The 20,711-nt window shown below is 40.0% G+C and overlaps 1 long non-coding RNA gene across 1 annotated transcript in view; it reads left to right on the top strand.

The window, feature by feature from the left end:
- Nucleotides 1-20,252, top strand: part of LOC140120584 (uncharacterized) — a 55,420-nt gene extending 35,168 nt beyond the window's left edge. The window contains exons 3-4 of the long non-coding RNA XR_011853886.1: nucleotides 17,217-17,401; nucleotides 20,059-20,252. This is a non-coding gene — a long non-coding RNA (uncharacterized lncRNA). The remainder of the gene's footprint in view (nucleotides 1-17,216; nucleotides 17,402-20,058) is intronic.
- The last annotated feature ends 459 nt before the right edge of the window (nucleotides 20,253-20,711 follow it).

Genomic DNA, 20,711 nt, shown 5'->3' with positions numbered 1-20,711 from the left:
AAAATAAAAAAACAGCACATGTTAAAAACATAAACATTCAGTACACCTTTCATAATTTAATTATCAGTATTGAGTCTCTGACCGGCTATTACAATTTTCAGGTACTAATAAGCTGGGCAACAGGGTATTGATGAGCATCAATTTGTATAAAAATTGAGCTTTAGGAAGATATTTTATAAAAGACTTCCAGTATCATTTTCTTCTATTTTTCAGAGATAAAGCAACAAAAAAAATTGTTTGACAAGGATGACATAACTTATACACACAGATGTTTTTCTGCTCTACAACAAAGGAGCAGCCATACTGTAAGAAATCTTTTAGCACTAATGATATCAATAAGTGGTATATGAGATATATATAATTTTGATTATATTTAAAATTGTGTTTCATGTGTGCTTATATGTTGGTTCTCTTAGAGATATCCTAAAATCACATAATACAATACAAGAATGCTAAACTGAACAGACGTGTACCCAAGAGATCTGTCACCCTTCTACTACACATCATCAACTCGTCAGTTATGTTGAAGGCTTTCTTAACACAAACTGGGCTATTCCCAGTCTTATGTCACTAACAAGTGCCATGACATTTTATGATCAGTGGGATCTGACCCCTGCAATTCTAAATAATAAAGAAACTATGGGGCAGATTTATCAAGCTGTCTGAAAGTCAGAATATTTCTAGTTGCCCATGGCAACCAATCACAGCTCCCCTTTAAAATATTCATGAGCAATGGTAAAATGAAAGCTGAGCTGTGATTGGTTGCCATGGGCAACTAGAAATATTCTGACTTTCAGACAGCTTGATAAATCTGCCCCTATGTCTTTTCCTTGCAACAAGGTGCGCATTCCGATGAGAGTTTTTTGTTTTTTTCAAGTTCAATGGATTGGCTTTTTTTCAGGACAAATACGTTTAAAAGAAAAACTGAATTTTTAAGTTACAACCTCTCAATTATTCTGGTACAGCACTTGGAATGCACGTTAGCATTAAAATCTATAGCAATCCTGTGCTGGGGCACAATTCAGCTGGGATGGATAGTAAATTTGGATGGCCAAGGTGTCCCTGGTTTGCCTTGTTCCCTGTGCTTCACCCACTTCTTTCAAAGTGGTGCAGAAGGACAGAAAAGTCTTGTTTTCATCGCTATGTGCCATAAATTGTAATCTTTTTTTTTCGCTTAACATGCCAAAAAACTGGCGTTCAAGGTACGTACACAATTGGGCTTAAAGAGATTTACAGGCCTAGACTATTTATGATTTATCCATATGTTAGCTTATTTATAGGTTTTCAGTCGGGGTGCAACAGTGGCTGTCCAGTGACCGGAAACAGATTGCATGGAGGACTGCTAACATGAGGTAAGTGACTGAAATGTTATTCATTAGGGAGGGGGGAGTGTGTGTGTTGTCAGTGAGGGAGGGGGTGGGTGTATGGGTGAAGGGGCGCTTGGTTGTTGTAACCGGGGAAAGGGGCAGCTTTCATGTTGTCAGTGTAGATGGGGATGGGGTAGTGTGTGTATTGTCAGCAGGGGAGCTTGAATGTTGTTAGTGGGAGAAGGGAGGCTTGGATGTTGTCAGTGTGGGAGGGGGTAGTGTATGTGTATTGTCAGTGAGGGAGGAAGCAGTGTGTTTTTTGTTAGCGGGGAAAGTTTGGATGTTGTCAGTGGGGAATGGGGAGCTTGAATGTTGTCTGTTGGGGAGGGGAAGCTTATATATTGTCATTGGGGAGGTATGTGTGTTTTCAGTGGGGAGGGGGAACTTGCATGTTGACAGTCGGGAGTAGGAGAGCATGTTGTTAGTAGTGAAGGGGTAGTTTAAAATGCTGTGTATATATATATATATATATATATATATATGTGTGTGTGTGTATATATATATATATATATATATGTGTGTGTGTATATATATATATATATACATATATATATATATATATATATATATATATAGACTCACTGGCCACTTTATTAGGTACACCTGTCCAACTGCTCGTTAACACTTAATTTCTAATCAGCCAATTACATGGCGGCAACTCAGTGCATTTAGGCATGTAGACATGGTCAAGACAATCTCCTTCAGTTCAAACTGAGCATCAGTATGGGGAAGAAAGGTGATTTAAGTGCCTTTGAACGTGGCATGGTTGTTGGTGCCAAAAGGGCTGGTCTGCGTATTTCAGAAACTGCTGATCTACTGGGATTTTCACGCACAACCATCTGTAGGGTTTACAGAGAATGGTCCGAAAAAGAAAAAACATCCAGTGAGCGGCAGTTCTGTGGACGGAAATGCCTTGTTGATGCCAGAGGTCAGAGGAGAATGGGCAGACTGGTTCGAGCTGATAGAAAGGCAACAGTGACTCAAATCACCACCCGTTACAACCAAGGTAGGCAGAAGAGCATCTCTGAACGCACAGTACGTCGAACTTCGAGGCAGATGGGCTACAGCAGCAGAAGACCACACCGGGTGCCACTCCTTTCAGCTAAGAACAGGAAACTGAGGCTACAATTTGCACAAGCTCATCGAAATTGGACAGTAGAAGATTGGAAAAATGTTGCCTGGTCTGATGAGTCTCGATTTCTGCTGCGACATTCGGATGGTAGGGTCAGAATTTGGCGTCAACAACATGAAAGCATGGATCCATCCTGCCTTGTATCAACGGTTCAGGCTGAGCATCGTTGCAACGCCATAGCCTACCTGAGTATTGTTGCTGACCATGTCCATCCCTTTATGACCACAATGTACCCAACATCTGATGGCTACTTTCAGCAGGATAATGCGCCATGTCATAAAGCTGGAATCATCTTAGACTGGTTTCTTGAACATGACAATGAGTTCACTGTACTCAAATGGCCTCCACAGTCACCAGATCTTAATCCAATAGAGCATCTTTGGGATGTGGTGGAACGGGAGATTCGCATCATGGATGTGCAGCCGACAAATCTGCGGCAACTGTGTGATGCCATCATGTCAATATGGACCAAAATCTCTGAGGAATGCTTCCAGCATCTTGTTGAATCTATGCCACGAAGAATTGAGGCAGTTCTGAAGGCAAAAGGGGGTCCAACCCGTTACTAGCATGGTGTACCTAATAAAGTGGCCGGTGAGTGTAGATGTACAGTGGTGTGCAAATTAATTGGGACAAAGCATATTTTGAGTAAAATTGTAACTTGGTTATGTTTCAAACCAATTGTAACTGATTGAACAGGTGTGAGTGTACAACCTTCAGTAACAAAATATGGTTTGACTGGTTTTAGTCAGAAAATCACAGCTAACTAACACCTAAGCTTAATTTGAGAGCTTGTTTCTGTGAGGAGTGGTTTAGTGTACTTTTTCTCTCAGTGTGATTCGTGCCTGTAAAAATGGATGTTACTCCACGGAAGAGGACTAGAATAATTACTCTAACTGAACATACAAGTCTGACTGTAATAGAAATCGCATACAACGTTGGTATTGAAACATCTACTGTTTCAAGAATAATTCACAAACACAATGAAACTCGATAATTTTCTCCAAAACGAAAAAGGAAATGTGGAAGGAAAAGTAAAATGACTTATCAGAAATAGTAAAATTATTGCAAGAAAAACAAGTGAAGACCTCCAAAGAGACTTTTTCACTGTAGGTATTGATATTTGCGATTTGACTGAAAGTTGGTGGGAGGGCAACAAAGTCAGTAAAAATCCAACTTCTGACATCTTCAATGAAGGCAAAACATACAAATATAAATCTTGGACAACTAGTAGAAAAAGGTAATTTTCAATGATGAAACCCATCTTTTTGTTCAAGGGTACAGAGCAATTGTTGTTAGAAGAAGTAAAAATGAACCGTTGCGAGCTGATCATATTTAACAAACTGTAAAACACCAAACAGATGTTTTGGGGCTTTTTTACAGCTGATAGTATGGGGAGCTTATTTCCTGTTGATGTTATAATGAATTCATCCAAATACATAGATGTTTAAGAATGTTTTATTGTGCCATTCATGCATAATTTGAAGGGACATTCCATTTGGCTCCATGCCAGAATTCCAAGTGTGCACTGTAGTCTTGCTTTGTCCCAATTTGTCCCAATTAATTTGCACAGCACTGTATATATAGTGCACCTTACTACGGCCGATACCGGAAATGCCATGGGGGTCACAGAACGTGTTTTCATTTATTATGGTTGGTTGCTTGTATTTGATAGAGCTATATAGTTCCATAGTTAATACAGCACAGTTTGTGTACATAAAGTATTTTGCTAAATCTCTAATTTTGCTAAATCCATATGTCTGGTTGTACCTATTATTTATGCAATATATCGGTGGTCTAGATATGGTGGCATTGTCATGGTGCAAATATTAATGGGGTGGCGGTCACCATAGTCTTGTCTACCTAGGGCACCAAAATGTCTTGTCCCAGCCCTGACTGTAGGTCATTTATATAACCAAAGTCACTTGACATTCTTACTAATACAGTTCTATTAATCATAATTATCTTACAATACACACACACATATATGTAAAATCATATAAAGGTTACAACATATCTTAAAAATCTTTTGTCTCTACTATAAATTGCTTCTCTGTGCAATGAATTTCTGGCTGTTAAATGTCTGTATTTGCCATAAGATACTATAGGGCCTTTGCCAAGAGTGTCCAGTTGTGTCAGCCATCGGGAACAGCAAACTGGTTAACATTTTCTAACTTTTGTTATGTTTCCCTGAAGCCATGTCATTGCAACAGTGTGACTGTTTGCCATAAACTATAGTAGAGGAGATATAGGAGATAAGATGCATGTAAAGATGGAGGAAAAATTGGGTTAATAGTACTATAAAGGTGGGGAGACACAGATTGATAGTATTTTGTACTATAGTATGTAGGAAATATGGGGAAACAGGTGCTAATATTCTCCTGAAATTAAGTTACAGGGGAGAACAGAGTGTTAGGTGGTCAACACAAGGGTGGACACAAGGGTTGTAGGATATAGGAGTACAGATAATATAGAAATGAGGGGATCTTAGAATATATCAGGAGGGGGCACAGGAAAGATGTCATACAGAGGAAGCAAAATTATGTATGTATCCATGGCATACTGTAAAATTTCAAGATTATAACATAGTTCATAGTCATAGTTTTATAGTTGAACTCCATTAGTTAACAATGACCAACTATCCTAAATTACACATGGTCATGATAATTGTTAACTTTTATCAAAAAGTCCTATATGGGAATCCAGCAGCATCCAAATCACTTGCCATTCGGATCTTTCCTGTAATTTATACAAATCAGCTGGACAAAGGACATGCACCATGGACATCCAACACCCCCACCCTATATAAGCTGCACATCAGTGTATGAAATATACTTCTCCATCCCTTTAATGTGTTTGCGCAGCATGACCCATTCTTTTTATCACACAAATTGCAAGCGCACAGTATTATCTGCAGTATTTTTTTGTAAAAGGCTGTGAATGGTTATAATGCAGTGCAGCTCAGCTCTGAATACCAGCATCTAAATGATGAGAATTACACTGTGCTAAAGTCACTATTAGATTGCTGCATATAAGAAAATGTTCTTACCAGGAAATCACTAAAATAGGTGGTTGGGATGTAAGCCAGAATCATTGCCCCCAGTATAATACATCCCCCTAATAAGCTTAAGCCTGGCAGCAAATGAGAGAGTCAAAGCGCAGCATACCACATTTCCAGACATGTGACAGTGATGCTGTAAAACTTTAACTCTTCAGTAAAGTGCAATAAGTTACAATAGAAAAGGAAATTATTTTTTTTCACACAATAAGTGGATTTTCAACCACTTTCCTTTGGGCTTTTGTAACAATGAAGCTGAACTAAACTGGATTTCAAATTAACATTTACTCTGGTGTCAGCAGCATTAAACATAGAGGGGGTCATTTACTAAGGGCCCGATTCACGTTTTCCCAACGTGTTATTTCCGATTTGCGCCGATTTTCCCTGTATTGCCCCGGGATTTTGGCGCACGCGATCGGATTGTGGCGCATCGGCGCCGGCATGCACGCGGCGGAAATGGGGGCGTGGGCGTAAAAAAAACCCGACGGATTCGGAAAAACCACCGCATTTAAAAAAAAAAAAAGGGTCGCTCGACACGCGCTTACCTTCACCCACGATAGGACGGGGAACTTCAGTGCATTCCGATGGTCTTCAGCGCAGCAGCGACACCTGGTGGATGTCGGAGGAACTGCCTTAGTGAATCCCGGCTGGACCCGAATCCACCGCAGATAATGCGCCGCTGGATCGCGAATGGACCGGGTAAGTAAATCTGCCCCATACTGTCTCATAGGGGTTCCTGTAACTGAGATTTTCATTGTGAAATACAGGGGCCTTAAATAGAACAACTTTCTAAAGTTGTTGTCATGGTTGACTATTTGTTTTCTAAAGTGGTCAGACTCCTCAAAAATGAAAAAATAATAATACTAGGGATGAGCAGACCTGAACTGAATAGTTCGGGTCTGCACAGAATTTCCTGGGTTCATCACCAACGGAAATGAAGTTCGAACAGGTTTCACTATTCAGGCTCGGGTTCTGTGTTTGGGAAAAAAGTGCAAAGCTGCTTAATTCACTGTTGTAATGGCAAGTCATGCCACTTCAAGCCCCATAGCAACCACCGTGCAACTACACTACGGTGTAGGCATGTTTGTGATTGGCTGGCCTTGACATGTGCAGTATAATAGCAGGGCCACATGTCCATATACTATTACGAATAGCAGATAAAGATAGGGAGAGCTTGCTGGGTCAGTCAGCTAGGCAGGAACTTGTGAAACAACAGTAATTGCTGTATAGTTGTATAGAAGAGGCTCATATTATTAGGGACAGGTGGAAATCTGAAATAATTGCATCAGTGTAGTGATATTCTTACTGATTGTCACAGTTCAGAGGGGGCGAACTGTCAGAGAGTCTTTTAGGGAAGAGTCTGTGAACCCTCTGGACCACCACTGGAGATGATGGTACTAGCTGACACCTGGGGCCAGAGTCTAAGTGGCACCTGGTCTTCGTCAGAGCCCGCTGCAAAGCGGGATGGTCATGTTGCGGCGTGGTGCCACCAGGTTGTTCCACGGGAGCGACTAGGCCCATGGTGGCAGCCAAGGTAGTGCTGAGGGAGATGCAGGATACAGTCCGAGCCTGGGATGACAGCAGGTATACAGGCAGGTGTGGTCCTGGTCACGGCAGGACTACAGGATCTGGCACACGGTACAGGCAGGCAGGAACTGGTAACGGGAACACTGGTAATGCTGGAACACAGAGGAACACTGGAAACACAGGGAAAACTGGAGGGCTTTCACTTAGCAGGAGCGGGAAGCGTATGGCCTATTCGGGAAACAGGAGCACAGCCAGGAGCGTGGAGAGGTGAGTCCGGGCCAGGGAGCAGGACAGCGGGAGCGACAACGGGGACCGCGGCACCGAGAGGGGCACGGGAGTGCCCGCGATCCACGGCATGGATCAGGGGGACAACCGTGACACTGATTATAGAGGAATATACTGCAATGTCAGGCTTCAAGGTTGTGGATCCTCTGGACCACTGCGGACGATGGCACAAGCCACAACCTGGGACCGGAGTCTAAGTGGTACCCGGTTTTCACCAGAGCCCGCTGCAAAGCAGGATGGTCTTGCTGCTGCATGGTACCACTAGGTCGTTCCACAGCCGTGACTTGTCCGCAGTGGCAGCCAAGGTCGAAGTACAGAAATGGCAGGCAATCTCGTAGTTGTGGACAGGCAGGCGGTCAGGACGGGCAGCACAGGATCGGAGTCAGAGACGTATCAATAGGTCAAGGCAGGCGGCAAAGGAGCGAAGTCAAAGGCAGAACCAGGGTCACAACACAGAAACAGCACACGGCATAAACAAAGCTTTCTCTAGGGCACTAAGCACAAAGATCTGGCAGAGATCACAGGAAGAGGCAGGATTAAATAGATTACCTGGAATGGCCAGCGCCAATTAATGGAGCACTGGCCCTTTAAATCTGCAGAAGCCAGTGTGCGCGCATCCTAGGAGTCGGGGATGTGCGCGCACGGCCAAAGATGATGGAGCAGCCGCGGCAGGGAGCGCAGAAGCTGGAGCAGGAGCTGGGGTCCGTGAGACGCGCCTGCGGCGCACTGGCGAGGGGTGAGAGGCACGGGTGAGCCCGCGACCACCTGTGACATGCATTACTTGTAAATTAAAGTTTATTAGCATTTACTGCACCATCCAGCAGGATTTGGTAGCTCCTTTCTCTGTATTCATCCACTGTATTCATCCTTGATTGCAAAGTTCCTACTGTAAGTGCTATTACAGATGATTATGTGCAGGAGAAAACTAGTGTCATCGCAGAATAGTGCACGTGAATACGTACATCAGAAAAGTAGTGCTGTTGCAGAATACCACACATTATTATGTGCACCAGAAAAGTAGTGTTGTCACGGAAGAGCACAGAAAAATATGTGCTTCAGAAACTTAGGGGCACATCCCCTAGTTGTCCTCTACTATTCAGGTTAGGATCAGTAGGTAGGGACAGATTGGTAGTTTTCCCACTCCTTACTCTCTGTGTCTTCCCTCACTTTTTCCCTTGGTTGTATGCCCATCAGCAGCATTAGAAAGGGTTTAAGCACAGTACAGTGACAACCATTCTCTCTCCCTCTGAGCCAGTACGAACAATATGAACAGTATCTTCTGCTTATAAAAAAAATTAAAAAATGATTATTATTTCTAAAAAAAAAAATGCCACATTTCTACACTATACCCTTCAAAAATTTGAAACAAAATATCATTATTAAAAAAAATTTTCAATATAAAATTTTCTCTATTTTTTTCTGATCCAATGTCTTACTTGGCTTTTAAAGTTCCTAATGAGCACTGACTTCCAATTCACATCCTATCAAGAGACAGCGGGGTGCTTGTGATATGACAGAGAACTGAAATATTTTCTTCTGCATAGTTTAGAGTGGTTTGTAAAGCTGTAATGTGGTAATGTCTTTATAAACAGCTTGTCGACTAGGACACTAATAACATTAATACTGGAAATACAATGTATGAACACAACAAAATCATAGATATATATGATTAGTGGACATCACAGTGAAATCACACACAACCCAAATTTGATTTATCACTTGGTTTTATTACTGTTGACTATAATGGAGGCTAGTCTACAAGCAAGGCAATACCTCATTGCGTTGCATTGCGTTTATTTTCTTTCTACTTGACCCTGCTGTGGTGGTCAATGAAGTTGTGAGATTGCATCTCAATCTTACTTATTGCCAGATTTACTTGTACAATTAATTGGTGTTAATTATTTTGAGGTAGGAATATAATTTTTTATATAATGACATTTTATAGTTATGTTTTTTTCTTTAGTATATTCACAATTGTGGTACTCCAGGTTGCCAAACTCTTAATTCAATGGGACACATGTATCAAACTTTTGGCTTGCCTTTTTCTTTAATTTTTAAGACTTTTCATGTCTCTTGTGCTCATTTGAAACTTTTTTTGTGCCTAAAACTGTCTCCCTTCAAAGATCGTTTTGTTTTCTGCAGTGTTCCCCGAGTTATCACCTAAATCCAGATGTGAAAGTTGCGACTTTTTTAAAAAGTCACAAAAAAGTTGCACATTTTTGCGCAAATCTATGGCTGCCCCTGACCAGGCGTAGAAATTAGCTGGGGAACTGTTTGCAACTTTTGGAAACTTTCGTTTTAAAAAGTCACAAATTCACCACAGACCAAACGCTGCATGTATTAATAAGGATAAACCACTAACATACATCTGACCAGCAGGAAAGCCAAGAAAAGTCTAAAAAAACCAGACAGAAAAATCCAGACTTATGGTACATGTGCCCCAATGTCTACAATTACAGTTATGTAGCTAAAGCTTTAGCGCAGGCCATAGTATATCTTACAATTACCATAGATGTTTCTAGATCCGTAATAACTACAAGAACTCCTGCAGTTTCAGAATAATAACAAAAAAAAATTGGGGGAAAATAGACAAACATGAAAGATCTAATTTACGTTCCACCTGTATTCCATGAGAGAGGCAAATGGGGACCTACAAGCCCAGATAAGCTTTCCAATTGTATCTATAAGTTCCAACAAACACTTGTTTGAAATTCACTTATAGACAGACTTCCCCTTTCAACTTGTTCATTTTCAGCATGGTAGAAGTTGGGAATCACTGTTTTTCCATTCAGTGACTCCTTTTTTAATTACAATACAAGGATAATGGGAAATAGAATTCTGTATTCAGGATTCCAGAGATTGCTTCAGAAAAATCACAGCAGGAAAAATGATGTTGGTTGATTGAGCTTAGTGCTGAAAACTCATGAAGATAAAATGCTTGTCCTCCTACTGTGGGCCAAGAGCAAACATAAACCAAGGCATCAATTGACAATAAAGCTTCCAGACCATTACACTGAAATTTAGCAGAGTGTGTTGTGTGCCTGCAAGTGTCCTCGCAGTGTGTAACCAGGAATTTTATAATGCGCGGGGCGTAAACGGATGTATCATTAACTCAAATGTAAGCAATGTAAGCTTGCAATTTATGTGTTCAGTAGTTCATGCAGCTGAATTACTGATTTTTTTAACATATCATTTAGCTCCCAGATGTTAGAGATAAACAGTAAAGGCCAAAGTGTAATGAAAGAAAAGGGTTTATTACAATGAAGACAACTTTCATGTACAAAGAATATTTGTTTAAAGTGACACTTTGTTTGGCTATAAGAAAAGAAAGTCATTTCCATTTAAATGCATGTTGTGAGTTATACAAGAGAAGCCAGTCCTTGTAATGAACATGTTGTATCACATCTTAAATGGAATTGACTGAATTCCTTTTTAAGGTACTGATCATATAGATGCATATATACACATACATAATATATTATTCTAGCCTATCATTGGGCTTATATTCAGAAGTTAGTTTACTCAAGTAGTTACTCAAATCCCATTAAATCATGCCCATAGTTTGAGCACACAATATACTTTAACGTTTGTTTAATTACTGTACTTATTGTGAAACCATATTGTAGCTATTTGTACATGAGATTTGCCACTTTTTGTTATTTAAGCCGAGGTACCTAATTTTAACACAAAAAGCTGGGAAAACCTTTTGTCTCTGGTATAAGCCAAGGGTAGGAAATGCCTCTATCCCAAGTATATAGGCAGCAGCTCCTGCACCCCAGTATACAGCCTGCCCACCCCTGCAGTATGTAGCCTGCCAGCCCCTGTCTCCCCCGGTATGTAGCTGCCAGCCCCTGTCCCCCTGTATATCGCCTGCCAACCCCTGTAGTATATAGACTGCCAGCCCCTATAGTATATAGCCTGCCAGACCCTGTAGTATATAGTCTGCCAGCCCCTGTATTATATAGCCTGCCAGCCCTGTAGTATATAGCCTGCCTGACCCTTCCCAGCATACAGCATGCCAGTCCCCATAATATATAGCCTGCCAGTGCCCCAGGACTATGCAATCTTCTCAGAATGTTCAAGGCAGGACCCGGCTGTAGTCTACTAAGAATGCGCAGGATGGTCAGTGGATTGCACAACACAGTGCAATCCACACAGTGCAATTTCATCAATAAGCTAAAGTACAGTAAAGTACATTTCATCCCACAAAAATAATGCTTCATATAGCAAAATTGCCCAAAAAATGTAAAGATTGTACAGTATAGCCTTAAAAAAGTGACAAAGGTGCAGATTCCCTTCAATCCCATGGCATGTGCCAATACAGTAGGTTACCACCACATATGCTATTGGCATAATCGGGAGAAAATGGGTATTAATCTTTGTGGAGTGTTGTGGTATTTTATCCATTGAGTACATTTTTTGAAAAATATATTCATAGACTGTAAGCTCTTGCGAGCAGGGCCCTCACTCCTATTTTTCCATATAAATGTTTGAACTTGGTAATGTAATATTATATTTGTTTATGTCCCCTATGATTTGTAAAGCGCTACAGAATTTGATGGCACTATACACTTAGAGGGTGTAAAAAAAAGTTTTTTACATAAGTTGAGGGGTGTAGTTTTTATAATAGGGTAATTTATGGGGGTTTACTATTATTTAGATTTCTCAAAGTATCTTGAAACCTGAGCAAGTTCCTGAAAAGTGTGATGTTCCTTTTCTTCGAAAATGTGATAAATCGCACCTAAAGTTCTAAGCCTCATAACATACTACAAAATTGAGATGACACTTAAAAAACATTCCGAAATAAAGCAGACATTCAGTAAATGTTAGTTATCAAGTAGTTTCGGTGTAATGACCAAGTGTCAGAAATTTAGAATTTTAAAAAATTGAGAATTATTAAACATTTTCATATCACCAATTTTTCAAACTATGCAGAGTGCAATGTGTCACGCGAAAACTAACTCAAAAAGTTATAACCATATTCATATTCGAAAAAATGGGCCATGTCAGGAAGGTGCAAAAAGTTGTTAAGGGGTTAAAGTGGCAACTTATTTAATGAATATATGAAGCCCCCTTATTTACATACAGCTCTCTAAAAAATATATTTATAGCCGTCAAATTTACTTTACACAGCCCCCTAATTTTTGTCATATTCAGCCCTCCTAATTAATTTATTTACAGCCTTCTCATATACAGCAACATCCATTAATGTACAGCCCCCTTATATACTAAGTTACATATTCTAAATTTTTAGTCCTCCTCAATAATTTTATAGCACCTTTCCCCATAATATATGGAAGCAAAGAAAGAATTCTCCGCACCATCCACTTTTGTCAAGGCATTTTCAGCCGTACTGGACAGAGATACAATCCACGATATAGAGCACAACACAAATGGCGGTGCTCCACTAAAATATACAGTCCACATGAACATCGAGTAAAAGAAATATGTGGCACTCACCAAACTGGCTCAGGGCAGAGGCTTGAGAATCCGATAGGAAGCACAAAAAGGCCTGTGCCCAGGCCCTGCTCCTTCCCTGTTCATCATCTCAAATACTTTTCCAGGCTAATTTGCAGTGCCTGAGCTTCTCTAAAAGGACACAGGTATGGCACAATTCCATAATTGCATCATGCCTATATCTCTGTCTGCGCCACTTTCTGCACCAATCTCGCTATCAACTGCATGTGTGTCTTAAAGATGCAGATCCAGTTCATTTGTTTTCTGATGACACAGACCTGCCAATAGCTTACAGCAGGCACACACATCATGTGGGTGGTTTGGGAGGCCTCATACCCTCTTTCCCTACCTGGACAGGCCTGGTTGGGCCTGATCCATCATTTAGTGTGTCTGCAGATAAAGCTAGTAGGATGAATTCAGAAGTATTTTCTATATACTCTAATACTGTAAAACCTATAAGAATGGACTTTGGATTGCAGATGAATAACAAATCAAAACGTACAACCTCAAGCCCATGAGAATTAAAAAAAAAATAATAAGCATCTTTATAAAAGAATAATTGGTGGCCAGACGTCAAAATGACAAAACTTAATTCAGAAAGATCCAAAAGTACAGGCGGTCCCCTACCTAAAGACACCCGACTTACAGACGACCCCTAGTTAAAGATGGACCCCTGTGACATCTGGTGAAGCTCTCTGGATGTTACTATAGTCCCAGTTTGCAATGATCAGCTGTAAGGTTTCTGTAATGAAGCTTGGTCCCATTACAGCAAAAAATGTTGAAACTCCAATTGTCATTGGGGCAAAAAAAAAAATTTGCCTCCAACTCCAATTATAAAATATACAATTTCGACTTGCATACAAATTCAACTTAAGAACAAACCTTCGGAACCTATCTTGTATGTAACCTGGGGACTGCCTGTAATTGGTAAATGGAGAAGGCTGCTGTAAAGCCATGGCTTAGCAGTTCACACATTTTTTTTTTTATTACATAAAAGGTCCACTTTCAGCTTTTATGAGGGTTTAGAACAGTGGGAAACTACAACTCCTATCATGCCCTTTTAGATTCCTGCCAGGACCTGTGAGAGTTTTTCGTTTTCTAACAGCTAAAGAGCCACATTTTGGAGATCACTGAGATATTTTTTTTTAAATGTGTCTTTAAATTTATTAGATCTTTATTACATTTTTAAGCCATTTTAGATCAATTATCAGGATCTTTTGCAACTTTATTTTAATTAGATGACTGGTAGTTTCTTTGCAAGGATAGACTTATAATTCAAAACATATGCGCTGATTTTGTGCTGATAATAAGACCAATTTGTCTCCTTTATAATTTAGGAATTTCTTCTTACCAATAGTTATATTACAGGTTTTAGTCATGTTTAATTCTCAGCCTGGTATGACCTTTACCACTTCATCCATTGTACATTATTTGCAGCTATTATTATTAATCAGCAATGTTGACCTCAATTTCCCTAAGAGTAGCCAGACAGATGATAAAGTGTTGTTGTCAGAACATCCCAGGAACTGTAATCGTGCCCATTAATATAAGTGTGCAGTGCCACCACACTCACCTTTGCTGATTTATTTGAACAGCAGTAACATCCCCCTAGCCAATTGGAATAATAGATCATTTGGCATCTACTACCATAGAATCTTTCAAACATCTGCTATAAATGAAAAAAATAAATAATTTTGTAATTTATAATATTTTTAAAGGTGTTTCTAAATAACATTTTTAACAAATAGTGAAAAAAAGACAAGAATTATAAAGCTGTGGCTTGACAAATTCTCATATCATTTTTTTTCTATAAAATCAAATATTAAAGATAACCTGTCATCAGGAATTACACCGAATTTTAATAATTTCTTTAACATTATCTGGCTCCCTTGCCGCAGTGGGTGGGGAATCCCGTGGAAAGGATAGTTCAAATGGGGATAGTTCAAATGCCGTCTTCTACTTAATGCCTCCGCCCCTCCTCCTCACTCATTTCCATCCACTCCCTGCGCCTCACTCCTGCTCTATCCCCCCACTTACTACTCACTACACTCACTACTGCAAGTAATTCTGGCATTCCGCAGTCATCCGCATGCCCCTGCCCGAAACTGCTGTTTTTTTTTAAATGCCCAGACTGACATGGACAGCAGTGAGGGCTTGGTGGAAGAAGATCTGAGGGTTGATGACAATGCCTAGACCCAAGATGGCAAAGGCAATGATAATTTGAGGAAGGCGTATCGGCAGGCCATAGCCATGACCTTGCCTCCATGCACAGGGCTGAACACACAAAGCTCAGCCCGGAGGAACTCCCTGGCATGGTATTTTTTCAAGCAATGTGCAGAAGACAAAACATGTGTCATTTGCATGCTGTGCTACCCGTCCCTAAAGCAAGCAACATTCTGAGCACCATGTATATGACCATTTCCCCAACAAACAAAACATTAGCTGCAATGGACGACACACCTAAAAAAATATGAAAATACCTGAGGTTCCCTCTGCTGCTTCAGTTGTCTAAGCCCCTACCGCTGCCTCCCCACAAAGGTAGGATGTGATACCACAACCACAATCATCACCAGGCCTATCCACATCATCCCAGGCTCCCAAAAGGATTCGACAAACTAGGAATTTAGACAACATCTGACAAATAAAACCCTCTTTCTTTCCGGACCTGAAAGGAAGCTTCAAGTGCAATGGCAGTAAATGCCTTACGTGTGACATCATCCTCTATTGTACATATTCCTTCAGTTCCACGGTCACAGGAGAGACCTTTAAAATCGAAAAATTCCTCAACTGCTCATCAGATTATGTCATCTACCTACTTCAGTGCCCTTGCCCACTCCAGTATGTGGGCAGAACAACTCAAACCTTAAGAGATAGGATGAACACCCATAGGAGCATAATCAAAAGTGGCTTTCAGCTCCACAGTGTCTCACGACACTGTCACCAACATCATAATAATGACATCAACCAGCTTTCTCTTCTGGCGATCGAACAGATCCCTAAGGACCATCCAGACCGTCTATCACAACTGATCAAAAGAGAAAATTACTAGATTTTTAAGCTGAACACAATGGGGCAGATTTATCAAGTGTCTGAAAATCAGAATATTTCTAGTTGTCCATGGCAACCAATCAGAGCTCCTCTTTAAAATATTCATGAACACTGGTAAAATGAAAGCTGAGCTGTGATTGGTTGCCATGGGCAACTAGAAATATTCTGACTTTCAGACAGCTTGATAAATCTGCCCCAATGTGCCCATATGGTCTTAATGAATCTATGGAGCGCATTTAACCTGTGTTTTAATATCAAGTACCACGTACTCTGTCATCAGTACTAATTCCATACATTCCATCTTAACCTTTATCCATTATATTTAATATTTACCCTGTGTATCCTTGCTCTTGCCTTTATATCATGCCAGTCCCAAACACCTGGGTACAGATCCATAACTCCTACTTACCTGTCCTCTTATCCAGCGAATATTTCACCTCATGATGACACTCTTAAAATAGAAGTCCAATCTCTCTCACACGGCGCATGCGCGGTCCCTCGGTCCGCGCATGTGCACTAAACCATATGTGCATTACATAATTCCCGCCACTGTGCATGCGCGCCGCCGCGCGCGCACGCGCACATCACATTCTCAGTGTCTATTTGAACCTCTCGTTAAGCTGACGGGGACACGATGCACAGCTCCCCTGCCGGCTCGCTCTCCTAATAATGTAAGTACTACATCCTTCCAGGTATCACTACTCTATTTAAATTACTTGAACAAATTACTTGAACAAATCCCCTAATTTATACACACTCCTGTCATTCCAGATCCCTTTATACATTCCAGATCCACACCACAGGTACCTCCATATCCAAGTCCACCTATTACTATTCACAGTATATGCATCAATTTACTAATTATATCTCTTCCTCCGTGTAAACCATACAATTTATAGGACAGCTTTAGTATCCCTATCATATCCACCTGGGGCATACCACCTGAAAGATTATTATTGGGTAGGGATTCACTCTTTTATTTATTTATTTATTGTTCTAATTAAACAAATCATTCTCCCCTTTTCATATATTTATTAATTTATTAGTCTATTAATTAATTTAATTAATTTATTGATCTATCAATTCATTAACTAATTTATGTAATCTTTTAATACCTACTACACACTCATTTATTCTGGCTCATCATATATATGCAAAAACATGTTTTTATGATTATGATGATTTTTTACCACTATGTTGATTCTTTACAATTTTGATAGTTTTTTTACAATTTTGATGATTTTTATGATTCTCTTCTCATCTATGTGTATTTTTTAAAAAAACTTGCTCAATCGGTCAGTATCCATTCTGATTATGTATCAAAAATCTCTTGTACTTGTTTTAGAAATTGTATTCTTGGACCTGATGAAGGAGGCGTTCCGCTTTCGAAACGCGTAGTCCACCCTGATTCTGAAATAAAAAATGGAAAATTGAGTAGCGCGGCCTCAGCCTGTTTTTCACTCTTCCAAACTCCACATCATCCCAGGGAAGTGTTCAGCAACCTATGCCACAAAACAATGGATAAAAAGGGTAAGTTTGCTGACCTTTGAAAAGCTTTAAAAATCTTATGGGGGTGACTGTCCAACAATATGTCTTTTCCAGCCACTAATTAGGCCTACCCTGCTCTACTCCAACTGATTGTGGACAACATAGAGCATGCACTGCACAAAACTATTGTTTGCAAGCTGCCCATCACAACTGATACATAGACAAAGTGTATTGGCAAGGATGTTACATTTCCTTAACTGCCATCTGGGTTAATATAGTGGTGGTTGGGCCCTAGGCAGAAATCGCTGCAGCGTATACAGTATACTGTACTACCACCACAAACAATTGCCAGACATAAATCTTTGCCTCCTCTACTTCCTCCTTCTCCTGCCTCCTCATCCAGTCAGTTTTGGGCTGGCACAATTTGTCTGGGCAAAAGACCATGCATCGCCCAGAATTGGGAAAAAATCACTCCCACAGGAGGAAGAAGAGGTGCTCCACTGTCCAGCCAGGAGACAGTTTTGGAGGACAATGAGGAAGAGGAGGAGATTTCCCCTCAGCAGGGTGAAATCCAGTACAGCCCACAGGTGTAACTGGAGCTTTGCTGGGGGAATGTGAAGGGAAGAAGGCACTCCAACAAGGACAGCTTGTCCCTGCATCTGGGGAGTGAGATTTTAAAGATTTTTCCCAATGCATCTTTTAAGGGGGTGAGAGAAAGGGCCAGGATTTTTACATTGTATATTTTAGGGTGGTAAGACTAGGGCCAAGGTTTTTCACATTACATCTTTTACAGTGGTACGAGGAATTTTTTTCCCATTGCAGTGAGAGAAAGGACGAGATTTTTCCAAATGCATCTTTTAAGGCAGTGCAATGAAGGACCAAGTTTTTCCCAATGCATCTTTTAAGGCGGATAGCAGTAGGCTGGGTTATTCCTATTTTATCTTTTAAGGCGTTGAGAGGAATGGCCAGGTTTTTCCCATAGCCACCAGTATCGATTACCTTGCTAGAAATGATCCCACTATAAATTATTATGACACATTGCCTTTCAGATTTTGACGCAACTGCAATCTATAACACAATGGCACCGTTCAGATTTTCATTAATTTGCAAACTATACTGATACAGGCAGTCCCCGGGTTACATACAAGATAGGGTCTGGAGGTTTGTTCTTAAGTTGAATTTGTATGTAAGTCGAAACTGTATATTTTATAATGGAAGTTCTAGACAATTTTTTTTCTTTTGCCCCAGTGACAATTGGAGTTTCAAAATTTTTGGTGTAATTGGACCAAGAATTATCAATAAAGCTTCATTACAGACATCTTACAGCTGATCATTGCAGTCTGGGACTATAGTAAAGCATCCAGAGAGCTTCACCAGAGGTCACAGTGGGCAAAGGGGTCCGTCTTTAACTATGAGTTGTCTGTAAGTCGGGTGTCCTTAAGTAGGGGACCGCCTGTATTGTGCTTTAAGGAAAATGCTGGAAGATGCAGGAATTGCAAACTATAATTCCACAGCCCCTTTCAGATTTTGATGCAACTGCACACTATACTGAGAGTGTGCCTTTAAGTTATTGCTGCATGATGCTGTAAATATGTATATATGTTAATATATATGTAAATGTGATAGTACTTACTCTGGTCCTGCACTATAGTAGTCTATCAGTAGCTCAATGCAGTTTTTCACAGTGGCCTAAAATTGGTAATTATTTCAGATTTCCACCTGTCCCTAATCACAGCAGCCTCCTGTCCCTACCCAAGTGCCTATCTGACTGCCTTCATGAACAACAGCAACCTCTCCCTAGCCATGTCCCCTGTGTGTATTGGTGTCTGTACATGTGACCTTGCTCTTAAACTGCTGAGTCACATGTCCCACCTGGCCAATCACAGTTATACCCAAAGAGGGCCTATGTTGCAGTTTGGTTTCGCTCATCCCTACATTTAAGGTAAAATTAATTATAATGAATGCTAAAGAAATATAATATACTGTACAATAATACATCAATAGACCAGCCACAATGGAGTTTACCTAGATAAAGTGCAAAAAACATGACTGTTATGTTAATGTAAATCGCAGGCCTTTTAAGCTTTATTTTTTGTGACTTTTGTATTTGGAATTCATCAGCATCAAGTCCATAGGTATTGCAAACAGTCAGTTCTATCTAGTCGAATTATATTAACATAACAGTTTAGACACTGCTGCCAAGATAGCAGTGCTGTGGGAGAAGTTGATGGCTGCAGTCATATTTTTCTTTTGTATTAAAGTGTAACTCATTGAAAGAATAATTAATCTAATTATGCTTTAATATGCAGAGTAAGTAACCATTTCTGTCATTTAACCCTCAGAAAAGGTATACTAGTAAATGTATGAAGGGAATACTTTATTTGAAGTAATAAAGTAAACTTTACATTTTTTTCTGTAGTGTAAAAACAGAAGTACATTGTAGTTAAAATTACAAATGCTAAAGTAGAATGCTAAAAAAAAATAATCAGCATTTTAGAATCCGATAACAAAACAAAAGGTAGTTTCCCTCTTTTATGTAAAATCTCTTAATACTAGAGGTGAGTATCTGTGAGGCTATCTTGGGCTCTGTTGAACTTAGAACCATTGTTCTAGTGTAATTCTTAATAAAAACATTGCAGACAAAGATCTAATTTCCAACTATGTTTTTAATTGCCTATATTTCTGCTTCTACACCACAGGGAAACTTACTTGTACACCACAGAGAGCATCTTTAAAATGACCTAAGAAGCCTGTTTCTATTTCCTATAGAACCAAAGATATTGGTTTCTGAAGTGAAATCTGCTTCCAGACCTTTGTGACTCTTTTCCACTTATTTGCATATGACTTTCGGAGACAATAACGTCTTTTGTTATTTTTCCATATTTTGCACCAAACGATGCTGCACATATTAATAAATGTGGCAAAGTCTATGACTTCTATTATTCACACCGCTTCCTCTCAAAACTTTTGTAATCTAATAAAGTAAAACCCCCAAAAAAACATATTTTGTATATCTGTAACAATCTGTACAATAACTCAAAAACTTTATTGGACCCTCTCAGTGAATGTGGTAAAAATAAAACCCGACCACTGTCGACCACTTGCAGCCTCTATTACATTGTTACAGAAACATCTTTCCAAACCATGTGTAATAAAGAGCATGATGGCAAGATAGCTATATAGCTCCCCCAGCAACTACTATATACAGCCCCCAGTAATCAATATACACAGCTCCCCTAGTAATCACTCTATACAGCTCACCCAGCAATCACTATATACAGCTCCCCAACAATCACTGTATACAGCTCCCCCAGCAACCACTATGTACAACCCCCAGTGATTACTATATACA

Source organism: Engystomops pustulosus, chromosome 3 (assembly GCF_040894005.1).
Source record: "Engystomops pustulosus chromosome 3, aEngPut4.maternal, whole genome shotgun sequence".
NCBI classification, from domain to species: Eukaryota; Metazoa; Chordata; class Amphibia; order Anura; family Leptodactylidae; genus Engystomops; species Engystomops pustulosus.
Note: the sequence above shows the minus strand (reverse complement) of the source record. Positions and strands in the feature narration are given on the sequence as shown.